Here is a 14190-nt window from a genome sequence, read left to right as displayed (position 1 = left end):
CTTTGTTGTCCTTCCGCCCACTTCATCTGTGCTTCCTGCAAATGCTGATTGGACAAAATCACTCACACACCTGGTTGCAGGTGTAGCCCAATATTGCCAACCAAACAGCCTGATTGGTTGTGAGCAAAAAGAAGCAACTCTGATCACTCCTTCGCCTGCTACTTAGCTTAGCATGCTGGTTAGGTTAGTATGCTAGTTCCTGGAATGTTCTACACAAGTCATTTACCTCAAGAAGGACAGGAAGGAGTAGAAAGGAGTGCTAATCTGTGCCCCCCCCCTTCAAGGTAATTCGATTTGTTTATCTTATCAAGCTAAGTTAGCTTATTTGCATGGTCGCAGAGGCCAGTAAGCATCGCTTTAGCTCGGGGGAGAGGTAAATGGGGGGATTGCGGTTTTTTCTTCTGTCTGGCTCTCGCCCAGCCGTGATTTAAGGTTCCCTGCGGCGTCGGACAGGGCAGCTCCACCCGCTTCTTGGAAAACGCCTTTTCACAATCGTCAAAGGAAAATAAAAACAACAACATGTCACCGAAGCTGAATGACAGTTGTCAAAAAACGATAGCGCAATGATGAAAAACAACAACAACAACAAGGAGCCTGTCGGCCTCCTCAGCCACGCAATCTGGTTCTCATCTACTGGAGGGGTGCTGCCAGACGCGGGGGGAGGAAACGGGGGGAGCACAAGGGGGGGGGGGGGGTGATTTATTTGAAAAATCTGGTTGTAATGAAGGAAGGCAGGAGTTGCTGGGGGTGGATGGAAGGATGGGCGGATGGAGCGAGCAAGCAGAGGAAAGAACAGATTCGGGCGAAGTCCAACTGCAGACAGATTGCTGGACTTGATAATAGCTTAAACGGACCTTGCAACCCCATATACACACACACACACGCACACACACACACACACACACACACACACACACACACACACACACACACGCACACATATGCAAATTTACCACAGGCATCCCCCTGCTGAGCCTTGTTGCTGCTGCAATATCGGATTCCTATCCGTTCTGGGGTTCCTATGTGATATTTAGAACTTGCTGGGGGTATGTGTGTGTGTGTGTGTGTGTGTGTGTGTGTGTGTGCGTTTGAGCTCGGGTTGAGCAGTTTCAAAGAAGTCACTACATTGCGATGTTTTGTTTGGGATGGTGGCCATTCCTCGAACCTCTGTCGAACTCCTGTCACTTCCCGTCAGTCAGAGACCAGACGCTGGGAAAAAAAACGGCATCCGACACGACAGGGTATCATTAGCGCACGTGTGTGTGTGTTTGTGTGTGTGCAATCCCACGGGAGCTCGTGGGGCCAAGCAGACAGAAACAGAAGTTGCTTTCTTTCTGCAAATAAATGCCGGCTATTGTTAGTTGGCTAGCAGCTAGCGCATGAAAGCCCGGCTACTTTCCGAGCATCTCTACAACCAGAGGAGTAGTCAGTCCCCGACTGATGATATCAAGCCTTTGAAACAACCAAGTAAGCCTGGTTCAAATCTGCAAGCTGCGCGGCGGGATTAAAATCCAATTCTTTATTCAAAGCCAGATTTGGGGTGGCTTAAACTTCCTCCCACGGTACCTTCAAAGATGCAAGTATGCTAATTTGCAGCCGTAAATGCCCGTAGGTGTGAACGGCGGCCGAACGTCGATGCACGCTGGCCCAGCTTTGACCCCTCCCTTCGACGTCAACAGGGTTCAAAATAGGATTGACTTTCCAGAAGTCTCTCCGGAATCGGACTGGAATGTTTTACAGACGACAAAACAAGCTACAATGTTAGCATTCTGTGTTTTTATTTATTTTCTTCTATGGTCGCTGTCCAGAGCGCTAACTAGCAATTTGCCCGGCGGAGCGCGGCTCTCCACTCTCCGAGCGCTCAGGATGCTAAATTAGAGCATCCGCATATGAGAACGGCCCTGGCAGGAAACAAATAACCCGCTGCGGTCCTCGTTCAAGGCGCCATGAACCCGCGCTGGAAATTAAAGTGTGTGTGTGTTTGGTGGGGGGGGGGGGGTTAAAAAAAAAAAAAAAAAGATGGCGACATGTGTGTTTACATTGCCGTTTTCAGACGACATTAATCACTTGGAGGGCCTCGCAGGCACTCGGAGAGAGAACACACACTCAAACACAGGCCATTTAAAACCTAGTTTAAATTGAATTATCTTTAATCGCCCTCCATTGGCTCGGCTCTCCTCTTACCCTTAATGGCCTCCATCTTCTATTTGGGCAGATTCTCAATCAAACGGCGCCTTTTTCGCCCCCCCTGCCACTTTATCTCCAGATCAGGAGAACACACGGAGATGAAACCGTCGCTCCCTGACCAAACCGCTTTCCCGTCGGACCCCTGCCGCTGCAGGATTGCGCAGCTCCTGCCCCGGAATTCCGAACAGGGCCTCGTGCCCTCGGGCCAGGCAGCGCCGTGTTGTGATAAGTGACAGCGCAGCTGCACAGAACCGGGATTACTGGCACCTTTTTTTAGACCCCCCCCCCCCCTTTATTTTTCTGGGCGGGTTGACCCACGACAGACGAGTGTGTTCCTACAATATGAGCACATATGAGATGGCGCAGTCATGCACGTTGACACGCCATGTCCTCAGAAAACTTCTGCTAAACCACATCAATAACACTGATATACATATTTTTTTAATGGATATAAATAAGGGGTATTCAAAGTAGTTTTCATTTCAAAAACGGTAAAAAGGGTTAAATCAGCCAGAAAAATGCACAACAAAAATTTCATGGCTTATTTTTATATCAATCATTTACATTTCATAGCCGTAGAAATCATGTAGGTTATATAACAATAAAAATCACATCAATTAAATAACCAGCGAATTTAATAAGTCAGACTTTATCTTGAAAGCTTGGGTGGTGAGACTGCTGCATGGTGTGTGTGTGTGTGTGTGTGTGTGTGTGTGTGCATATTCACCTGCCTTTTCACAGAAAGTGTGTGTGTTCTCCGCCCACCCGTCGTCAAACTGATACCAATTGAGTTATTGGATTGCCCAGCAGCAGACCCCACCCCCTTTAGTGTGTGTGTGTGTGTGTGTGTGCTTGTGTCAGGCTAGATGTGAAGCAGGCTTTGGATGCGACCTGGCAGGCAAAGTTTTGCATGGAGGAGGAGGATATTTGGAAAATGTTGTGTCCTTTATTTGACAACCCTCCCTTCCCTCCTTCCCTTGTGCTGTGCTGTGTCCTTGGCTCCTCCTTTCCTCGTATCATCACCACCTGCCTCTGGAGCTCGAGACGCCCCAGAATGCTGAATAAAATAAGCGAACTGCTTCTTCGTTTCATCTGTTGATAATGATAATGAGTATATGAGATAATAATGAGAATAATAACGTATAATCATAATAATAATGCTAAAAATAGTAATAGTCTTGTCAAGAAAAACGGCTTCAAATAAAAATGCTTTACGATGATGATAATAACAAAATAATAATAATGATAATGTGATAATAATGTAGTATAATTAATGATATGAAGATTATAATGATAAAATGGTAATAATATGATACTATAAGAAAAAGAGGAGCAACAACAACAAGGGTCAAGGTAGTATTTCCTGTGATAGTTGAGCGCAGGCAAATGTCTGTGCACGTGGTCGCTGATTGCCGTGCATCGCGTCCATTTTTACTCCACGCTCCACCCCCTTTTTTTGCAATGATAAAATTAGAGTTTTCTGCACAAATGCTGAAGTCACAGCTGGAAAATGAATGTATTTAATCAATCAACTGATCGTCAATTAAGGGGAATTGAACTTTGGGGTGAGAAGTTATCACACACAAACAAACACACACACAGACATGCACACACACACACGCACTCCCGGCTCGGTATTCAGCCCATTTATTAAAGAGGACCCTCCTGTCAGCTGGAGCAGTTAGTTATGTTGTCATGGTAACAAAGAACAGGCCCGTTTTATTTTGCTTTTTTCCTCCAAGCATCGACTGGGAGGGAAACGGAAACTGCGTGAGGGACATTTCTTTAGATCTAGTGCGAAATTAGTTTATGAATCATTATCTTCAAAGGCCGGCGTGCCGAGCAGCGGGGGTTCACGGCGGGCCGAGCCCGTCTCTAATACTTTGCCCCCGCTTGCTCATTACATCTGGAAACACACTTATTCTTATTCCTCTGCTCAGAAGAAAAGTCAGGATCACTCCTGATCCCTGAGGCTGAGGAGGAGGAGGATGATGATGATGATGGCGGTGGCGATGAAGCACAATACGGGCTCCGCTTCCTGGGTAACGGCCACCACCCCCGGCTCCCGGGAGCCGCTAGACAAACTGGCGGTTATGAGTTTGTTCCTTGGCAAACAGTCGGAGGGGAGGCCGGCGAGGGCGCCCGACGCCATCTTGCGCAAACGGCGGCGGAGCAGGTGCAGGCCGGCGGGAGGGGGCGGGGCTACTTCACCTCGGAGACCAGACGGACGAGGTCAGCTATGCTGCCAGTGTTCTGGGAAAACACACTCCAAGTGCAGGCTGAGAGCATGAGCGCACGCACACACGCGCACACACACACACACGTTCTTTCAGTCTGATCCACTATTTGTTCTGAAAAGTTGCTGCCACTCAAGTTTTATTAAAAGAAAAAAAAAGGAAAGAAAAAAAACTGCAGTATTTGTCGTGATTTTCACGCAGTTAACTCCAATAAGAGTACCCGTTCCCACGCTGGGAGAAATACTCCAATACCAGCGACGGTACTGCATTCTGCAAGTACTCTGGGGATTCCCTAAGCAGTACCAAGACATACTTTATTGATCCCCTTAGGGGAAATTTTGTCACACCAACTCTGAAAATATCAATAAATATGGTTATAAATATAGAGACAATTAAAAGATAGCAATTAGCAACTAGCAATACAGTATTTGTTTTGCAGTAGAATCACAGAACTACACAGAATGGAAAGTACTTGCACTTAAGGACTCACAGCAGTCAGACAACTTGTAGCAGTTGTAGTATTTTTTAAAACATTTAAAAGAGATGGACTTTCTTCTTCCTCTGCTTCAATGCCATTTTGATTAGTCTCTGTGGATTCAGGCTCCTCAAGATAGCATTTGCACTCTCTGTTCATAAACCCTCTCTTTGTCTTCCCCTTTTTTTTTTCCAACACTGGAAAAAAAAAAAAACTTAGAGTGTAATTAGGTTGTCAGGAGTAAAACCACAACAGCAGCGTTTTATTGAATCTCCTCCTCTGCTGACAAAAAAGGATCAGATCAGTCTTGCACTTCATCAAAATATGGCGGCCCAGCTTGATGTCAAGGATTCTTTGCGAAGTGGACAAAATTGCTGCTTATACACTTGTAATAACACCCGCAAGTGTAATAACAACATTAGTGCGGGATGAACAAATAGCCCCCTTCCCTTGGTCAACAGTGTCTAACGGGCGTTTACGGGGACGGACGAACTCCGCGGGTTCACCCATCAATCCCAGAAATGATTCTGCCTGTTTATACAATACTTAACGGTCATTTAATTAGCGGATAACGCACCGTTACACCCGTTAACCGCTGCTTACAGTTAGCAACACTGATTCTGCCATCAGATTTGAATGGAGATACACATTAATGGGGAGTCTGTGCGTGTGTGTTAGTGTGTGTGTGTCCGGAGGAGATGAGGGTTCAGTCCAAAATCAGTCAGTGGAAAAATAGACTTCATCATCATCATCATCATCATCATCATCATCATCACTGTCATCCTTCCAGGCTCCCGGTGTGGAGCTGCTCGGCACTTCAGCGGGCCACACGTGCACGGACGAGATGAACTCTCCCGGGGCCGGTCTGGTTTTCTCATCGCCCCCCAACCCACCTCTCAGACCCCTTCCCCTCCCACCCCCCCCTTCCACCGCCTAGCGCTGACTGACGTCTGGAAGCGAGGCGACGCTCCTCGCTGCACCTCATCATATTTAATCAAAACCGTGGCCGGTACTTGCCCCCGACTTTCCTACACCGCAGGTCTGGCAGCGTTCTCCCGCACAGAAATTAAAGCAACTCACCCTTCCCACCCCCCCAACCCACCCAACCCTCCTCCTCGTACTGGAAAGTTACACAAAGGAGAGCCTTATCCCCGGAGCCTGCCGTTTCCCCGCTGTTTTCCAAATACCTGCAGGATGAAATCAAACTCCCCTTTTGAAAATTGCATCACGCACGTGCACACGCATGCGCGCACACACATGAATACACGCCAATCTTTCCCCCTTGCCCCCCCCCCCCCCCCCTTTTTGCGTTTCCTTTGAGCTCTTCGGATCAGCGCAGCTCTCCAGGTAGTGGTGGTGGTGGAAGAGAAGAGCAGTGATTGGTCAGAAATGATGACATCATCCTGGGGGGGTTGTTGGTTCAAAACCCGATGGCCTCCGATCTGCTCCACCCCTGAAAGTGACCCTCTCTATGTGACAGGGCGCCTCTCGTCCCAAACACACAAGTCACACTTTGTTTCCCCTTAGTGTTCCTCTCTTGGACTCATTAAAACCCCAACATCTGGATTTCACTGATGAATTTTTTACGGGATCTCGGGTTCCCGCATTGCTTCGTGCACGCCCGTGTTTTTTTTTTTTTTTTTTTCGAGTCCACAGCTTCGGACGAGTCGGGGAGAGATGGACACTTTCCGCTGCCCTCCGCTCGCCGGCGGAAAAGAGATAGCATCTGTCTGTGATTAAAACAACGAGGCGGAGGAGGAAAATGTGATTCGCCCTGGATTGTCATGATTATTTTTATCATTTCCTGCGGAAGTATTTTTTGACACCGCTCAAATGGAGTTACCAGGTGACATGACCGATGATGAAGAGGAGGCCTTCGATGGGGGGTTAGGAGGAAGCAGGCATTGGCGCCATATTTGTAGTTCAACAGCCATCATTGTTAGCGCCGCTTGCTTGGCCGCCATTTTGGTGCCAGTGTCCTACTAATTTGCTAATTGCTAACTGTGAGCCAACATGTCTGCACAGGGGAGACTAATTATAAATACATAAACATTTAATATATACATATATGACTTACATTGTATATGTATATATATTTATATATAAGAATCATAAATAAGACTTTATTGATCCGCAGAGTAAATCACAGATGCACCATAAATAAACAAATAAATAAATGAATAAATTAAATGAAATAAAGTAAAATAAATTAACAAAAATACATGAAATAAGATGAGAGGAACACACGCACACACACACACACACACACACATATATATATATATATAAAAACTCTACATAGATTCACATAGTTATATAGACTTTAAAATACTTGCATACATTATCACCAAATATATCTATTCATTAAGTTAGACTTATGTGTGTGCGCGCGCGCATGTGTGTGCGTGTCTGTGTGTGCGCCCTCTACTCGCTACATGGACAGGACTGAGGCGAGCGACTGTCAAACAGAGGGCTTTTGTTTGTTGTGTTTGGGTTAGCTGCGACGGTTGTGGTCCGTGTTAAGGGTCCAAATGTGTGTGTGTGTGTGTGTGTGTGTGTGTGTGAGGTGCCAGAGGTCCACCGCTTCCCTGCCAGTCATTACAACCAATTACCAAGGCGCAGATCGTCTCCAGGGTGAGAGACGGAGCCAGAACCCGTGAAGACAAACAGGCGGGTCAAGGCGTCACATGACCCTGACAAACTGAATCAGGCAGGCAGTGACTGATACACACACTCGCGCACACACACACACACACACACACACACACGCCCCTGACAGGACCCCGACGCTGGGCCACCCACTTCAAAGGGGTGAGGCTCCTCCCTCTTCCCCCGACTAAAACTCAGCGGTGTTCTTCGGCAGCGGCGAGGAGAGCGCGAATCCTGTGAGTCGATCTTCCTCCCTCCTCCTCCTCACGAGGCAGATCACTTTAATCCAATTTCCCACTTTTTGATGTTTTCTATCAAAAACCCCCGCGGGGGCAGATAACCGCGGAACCATCTTAAGACCGGGGCTCCATTATAACACGCTTCCTCATTTAATCATCAGCCTCCTCCTCCCAGCAGCCGTCAAAATTTCTCCATCAACTCCGGTTTGATTTACACGCCGTCATAACCCACTTCCCCCCGCAGCCCGACTCGCTGTCGGCCTCATCCTCGTCTTCATCGCTTCAACTGTTGGGACTGAATTGAACAAATAAACGTGCCGTGTTATTGGTCGCTGTCGTCACGCCTCATCTGTAACACAGAATGTTGCTTTACTGTGGCGGGACTGTAACCCCTTCCCTCCACCTCTACTTCCCACACACGATGGGTCAGAGGTCACGATTGTCTGGGTTCCTCTGGCTAAACACACATACATCCATCTTCTACTGTGTTGAAGATTCGTTCGAAGCTCCCGTGTGTTCCGATGCCTTCACCCGATAGCTGCCGGGCCTTTTCGTGAAAAACCTCACGCTCCAGGGGTCCTGACCACCAGTCCAAAACACTGGACTTTGACAATAAATTCCACTGTGGCTATTTTGCACGGTTACAGTAAAATACATCATGCTGCTACCATATCAAATACCATATTCTGACTTTTTATTCACTTTATTTTCTCACCTGCTATTGTATGGTTTTACTTAATGACTTTTTTTTTTGCACTTAACTGCACAAATAACTACTGCTGCATCTTCTTCATTCCTCTCTATGTCTGGTAATAGTTGAGAAATTGAACATAAAGCCAACTTTGACATTTTGACTTATTTTTTTCCCTACTCATTCAGGCACGACTTTACGCTACTACACCTAAAACGCTCCCTGGATGGGTAACTGCAACATCCAACCCGACGCAACCCGATTGGACTGTTCCATATCCAGGCCCCGCCAACCTGGCGGCGGTCTGTGAAGCCCGACATGCGTGAATTGTGAGTTTTTAGTTATTAGGTTTGCTGCCATTGCCATTGTGTGTGTCAGTGTGTGTGTGTGGTGTGTGTGTGTGTGTGCGTGTATGCGGGCAGATTTAAGGGGAGGGGGATTCTTGAGAGTCATGTGATGCATGAAAACTGATCGCTTTCTCCTATCTTCACCAGTCCTCCTCCTCTTCCTGACATGCTTCATTGGAACTCACAAGATCAATACTGGCAGCAGCAGTTCATCCACTGCATGATGCCACAATGGAAAAATACTTTTCTTCTCTATAATCTGCGTCACACTTGCAACACACATACACACACACACACATATTTTGCCATTTCCCTCTAAAAATAAAAGCCAGTCTCAACACACTGATCCACGGGCCGAAGTACCATGGGCCGTTCGGGAATATGCTGTCGGAAATCGGAACCCTTGGGCTTTGAAAAAAAAAGATTACCAGTTAACTTAGCATAGATTTTAGCATCCACAGACATGATAAAGATTGCAGGGTTGTCTGCCCTTTAACGCCTGACGCTAACGTTAGCTGTTGGAGCACCGCGGAAGTGATGCTAGACGTCCGGGTCAGCCGGACTCTGGACGGGCTCCAGACGGCCCTGCAGCATTTCCTGGGTGATTGGTTTTTTTTTTTGGAAATTGGCTTAGAAATGGGAACACTGAGTCTTTCAAGTTTAAATTTTTTTTTTTTTTTTTTTGCTTTTTTTTTTTCTTATCTCCGCTTGGCATGTTTGGCTGTCTACTATTTTTATCTTGGAAAACAAACTCGAGTGGCAGGGCGGCAGATCTGCTTCTTGGAAAAACACTTACAAGAACGTCAATCTTCGTGCCCCCATCCCCCACCACCATGCCTCTCACTGCAAAAACATTGCAGCTCACTGATATTAGCTTCTACCGTGAGGCGGCGAGGCTCTGGAAGAAGTGGGCGGGGAACAATGGCAGGCGGCGTCAACGTTGTGATCGATCACCAATTCTTTACTTAAGCAGTTTGAGTATGAAAGCGGTATTCTGTTCCAGGGAAGTCACATGATGCTAATAACAGTGCAGACACCAAGTCTACTATAGCGATGACTTTCAGCCGCCGTCGACGACTGCCGGTGGGCCGGCGGTGAAGCGTTACCATGGCAACAAAACGATCCTGTTTCCTGGCTCCACACCGGTAACCAGGCCGGTAACCGTCCCCTGGTTATCCCAAGGCTCTTAAACTGTCTGTTTAGGTGTCTGCACCTGTGATAGACAGGCCATTTTCGGGTTAAGAGCCGCCTCTTTGCCTGAATGCCAGCTGTGATTGGCTGAAGCACCAGAGTCCAGGGCTCGAGCTATTGAGAATGTATGAATGAATGAAAGTTGATTATTTCATTAAAGAGTTGAGCAATTAGCCTCACCTTGTTTTAACGGTTACTGTGGTAATTCTCTCTGTCATTCAGTATTCTATCTCATCGAACCCCTGACACTTTTCTCCACCCATTCCAAACTGCTTGGACTCGTTTCTTTACCTCTTTTCCACACTCTCCGTTGCTCTGGACTATTGATCCTAAGTACTTGAAATCTGACGTGTTGATCTCCACTCCCTGTCGCCTCACCGTTCCACCCAGGTTCCTCTCATTCACACACATATATTCTGTCTTCCTGCGACTAACCTTCATTCCTCTCCTTTCCAGAGCATACCTGTTTATACATATTGTTAACTCTATTTATTGTTTATTCTTAGTTCTTCTATTTTTGATAACTTCTCTTGCACTTTCCACTCTCTGCTGCGTGTGGTTGAAATTTCCCCTAGTGGGACAATTCAAGGAATATTCTATTCTAGAGACATGCTGTGTTTGCACGCTAGCAGGGAAGCAGCCGGGCAATCCTATATTCATATTTGACCACGGCCACATTGTCCAAAGAGGACACAACCTTCACTCAGATTCCAGGAAAGAGTCAGTACCCTTTATCTGTTTAGCCTCCTCCTCCTGGCCTGCAAAAATGGCTGACTGACTAATCAGCACGAGCTGCCAAACACGTCTAAATTAGCAATTACGAGCCACAGGAGTGAAGTTAACCTCATTACCCAAGCACCGGTACTAAACTTGTAAAGACGTCTTTTGTAGTCGTTGCGGTGGTGGTGGGCAAAGGGCAGCGCCGCTGAGCTCTGCAGATACAGAGTTCCGAAACAAACACCTCATTCAGCCTGGAATTGCATCCGCAGGGCAAAATTACTAGCCTTGCTCCGATTAAAACAAACAGCTGGCGGCAGGCCCGGCGGTCGGCCCAGAGCACGCCGAGGGAGACTCGGGCCATCTGCTGGACTTCACATCACATTTGACGTTCTTCAATTGCCCTCAACTACAACTCCTTCTTCTTCCCTTCCACAGATCGCTCCTTCCTCCCACTCCCTCTCGGGTAAACGTCTCCTCCAGACTGCGAATTAAAGCTCAACGTTCTGTGAAACCGCCAGCCAAAGGCAACAGCAGGAACCAGCGGGCTCCCAAATAATCGCTCAGCTAATGGCTGTCCAATTCCCGACGGTTTGATCCTCAAGTGGAGAATGGATGTTTTGGATTTAATTGCTGCGGCGTGCATAACCCCAGCGCCACCGTACAGACTCCGGAACGCCACCCCCTCCTGGCGCTACCGCAGTCCCGATATTAGAGCTGCTCTGCCAACGCTGGAGACGCCGCCGGCTCTAATAGCTGCTCGTAATTCACCCGTCTTTTGGGGGCTCTCGCTTTACCGTCATTTTCCGGGAATGGCAGTGCGGTCGCCTCGAAAATTTGCTAATTATTAGACGTCTAAGGAAAATTTCCCCCTTTTTATTATTGGCAATCAAAGCTTCTGCTTCCCGGTCCGATTCCAGTCGGGTTCCCATCCTGGTTGTCTCCCAGTCCCTCCCACAGCCCAGAAGGTTAAACTGGAAGCTCCAAATTGCATTTTATGGGTGAATATTTGTGTTTAGGCCCTGTGATTGACAGGTTAAGCCCCACCTCTTTAGCCCCGCCCCCCCAGTCTTCACAACAAACATGAAAGTTGGATTTGCTAGGAGTTAGCTTGATAGTTTTTCAAATCCGCCCCCTCTGACCTCTTAGCTAAAACATTAGCCGGATCACCGGTGGCAGCGGTGGCTCCCTCCCCTCGCTCCTGATTGGCCAGGGGATCTGGCCGGAGACATCGGGGTGCTCTTATTGGTCTTGGCAGCGCTCTGGGCGCCACAGCGAGCGAGAAGGGGGATGGGTAAAAATGTGCTGAGTAAGTCCATGTTGCAAAAGAACCGTGGAGATAGAAAAAGGCGCAGATGCTCCACCGCCTCCTCCTCCACCACCAACCTCTGTTCCTCATCTTTTTCTAATACCACAGAACGCCGCACCATCTGTGTAAACGTTCTCCGGCAGCGGTTGTGACGCCGGACGCGGGGGATGAGCGCCGCCCAACTACGTTTTCACGCCGCAGATCGCCGTTGCTGATTCGCGCCTGTTTTTTTTTTGTTTTTTGTCCCGGTTACTTCCATCTTATGAGGTCATCGCTGCGCACAGGGCCGAGCAGCGTGCTGGGTGGCGTCCTGCGGCCCTGGAGGGGTCGGGGTACAAACACACACACACACCACCACCCCCCTTCATCTTCACCTTCGTGTGTGTGTGTGTAAAGGCTTGCTGTCCATGTTGAGCTTGGCCGCCAGTGTGTGTATTTAGGTGCAGGCATTCTGTACTCGATGAGGCATTTGTATGCGTGTGCTTGTCCGTGTGTGTGTGTGCGCACATGTGGCCCCGACATATGTTTTGTGTGTGGGTCCTGCTGAGCGGAGGCGTGTGGCAATGTGTGTGTGTGAGGGTAAATTATGTGTGTTGGAGATGGAAAGGGGCAAGGGCAAAAGAATACAAAGACAAACACTCAACTCGTGTGTGTGTGTGTGTGTGTGTGTGTGTGTGTGTGTGTGTGTGTGTCTGTGAGACACCGTCCCACTCGCCCTCAACATTTCATCCACCTTCTTTCATCCACCTTCTCAGCGTTAACCTCCTGACTCGGCTCTACCGTGACCTCCTTCTCCCTTGCTTCATCCCTTGTTTCCTTTCTCCTTCCCCTTGAAATCATCCCTTGTTCCTCCGGCACCCACGCGTTTCCCTGCTGCTCCCTTGTCTTTTTCCTCACCCTCCTCATACTCAGGAAGTTTTCCATATAGGCATTAAGAGCTGCGGTTGCCACCGGTTGGCATGCTCTGCTTCGCTGACGTGAGCTTAAAAGTCTTTGGTTGTTATGCGTTTAGCTGCCGTTGCTAACAACGTAATGGTCAGTGTGCACAAGTTTGGGGGATCTAAATTCCTCAGCTTGGTAAAGGTAGGTAGATGAAGGGAAGATCTGGAAGGGCAGAGCGGTTAGCAGTTGGCATGTAGCAAACAAAAGTCAGTGTTCTGTGGAGCTGGAAAGCCTCCATACTCAAATAGGAAGTGGCGTCTTGGAAGGTGCATGTGCCAATCCATTAGCGTCGCCCACCAAACAAACACACTACGGCTTATCCAGACTTTCGGAGGGAGTTAGCCGCTAAAAACTATCCAAACATAAATGGAGAAGCCACAAGTGAGCGATGGTATGCGATTGGGCTGCACAGCCAACAAAGCACACAATGCTAACTTGTTCAAACTTGGCGAGTGGGGGGGGGCAACCGGGACTAGCTTGGGGTTAGCTAACCCGCTAACTACACCAGCCTCCTGACTAGGTGTGAACATGTTCCAGAAAGAGCAAGCTTAAATCCCACTAGCCTCGATATGCCACTTGGGGCCACTCTGGTGACACTAAAGATGTGGGATATGCTACTCAGTTGTCACAGATGACATGACTGGTTGAGCGCATCTATGTCTATTAGAGCGACAGCTTGGGGCTAAACAGACATGGCAAGCTGTCGCTGTTGTTAGCCCAGCTATCCGCTCTTTCCGCCATGAGTGTAGTCCTGCTGATTCCAGTCATCACCGTCTTCTGAGCTACTTCCTGTGCCCCCCCCCTCCTCTTTTTTCATTGGCTGTTAGCGTGTGTTAGCGATTGGGCCAGTGATCGTCACTCACCACCCCACTGAGTAAAAATCTTCTAGTGTGTCCTCAGCCTTGCCGGACGACAGACTGCGGAGGAGGCTAACAAGTTAGCAGCAGCAGTTGGCTAGTGCAAGCTAACCTGTATTGCGATTTAAGAATCCAGGGGGGAAAACCTCTGCAAGCGTTTTGCAGATCTAGGTGGTTACATGGATCGTTTCTGCATATTTGTCAGTCCAGTAGCGGGATGCTTCTACTGACAGGGTAAATTCCAGGGAGGTGTAGCTGAGCATTTCTTCCCGTGTTATTTTTTTATATGTATAATATGGAATATGACTTACGGCGGGAAAACACCAAGAATCAAGTGTCAGGCGTGAAA

General features: G+C 48.1%; 1 long non-coding RNA gene across 1 annotated transcript; it reads left to right on the top strand.

The window, feature by feature from the left end:
• The first annotated feature begins 7737 nt into the window (after window positions 1-7737).
• On the top strand, window positions 7738-10178 carry LOC147228879 (uncharacterized). The gene is made up of 3 exons (XR_015106948.1): window positions 7738-7784; window positions 8667-8807; window positions 8973-10178. It is a non-coding gene; the product is annotated as an uncharacterized LOC147228879 (long non-coding RNA).
• The last annotated feature ends 4012 nt before the right edge of the window (window positions 10179-14190 follow it).

Source organism: Fistularia commersonii, chromosome 12 (assembly GCF_037954325.1).
Source record: "Fistularia commersonii isolate RoL2024-O1a breed Wild chromosome 12, RoL_Fcom_v1.0, whole genome shotgun sequence".
NCBI classification, from domain to species: Eukaryota; Metazoa; Chordata; class Actinopteri; order Syngnathiformes; family Fistulariidae; genus Fistularia; species Fistularia commersonii.
This window is presented reverse-complemented; position numbering and strand designations above follow the sequence as displayed.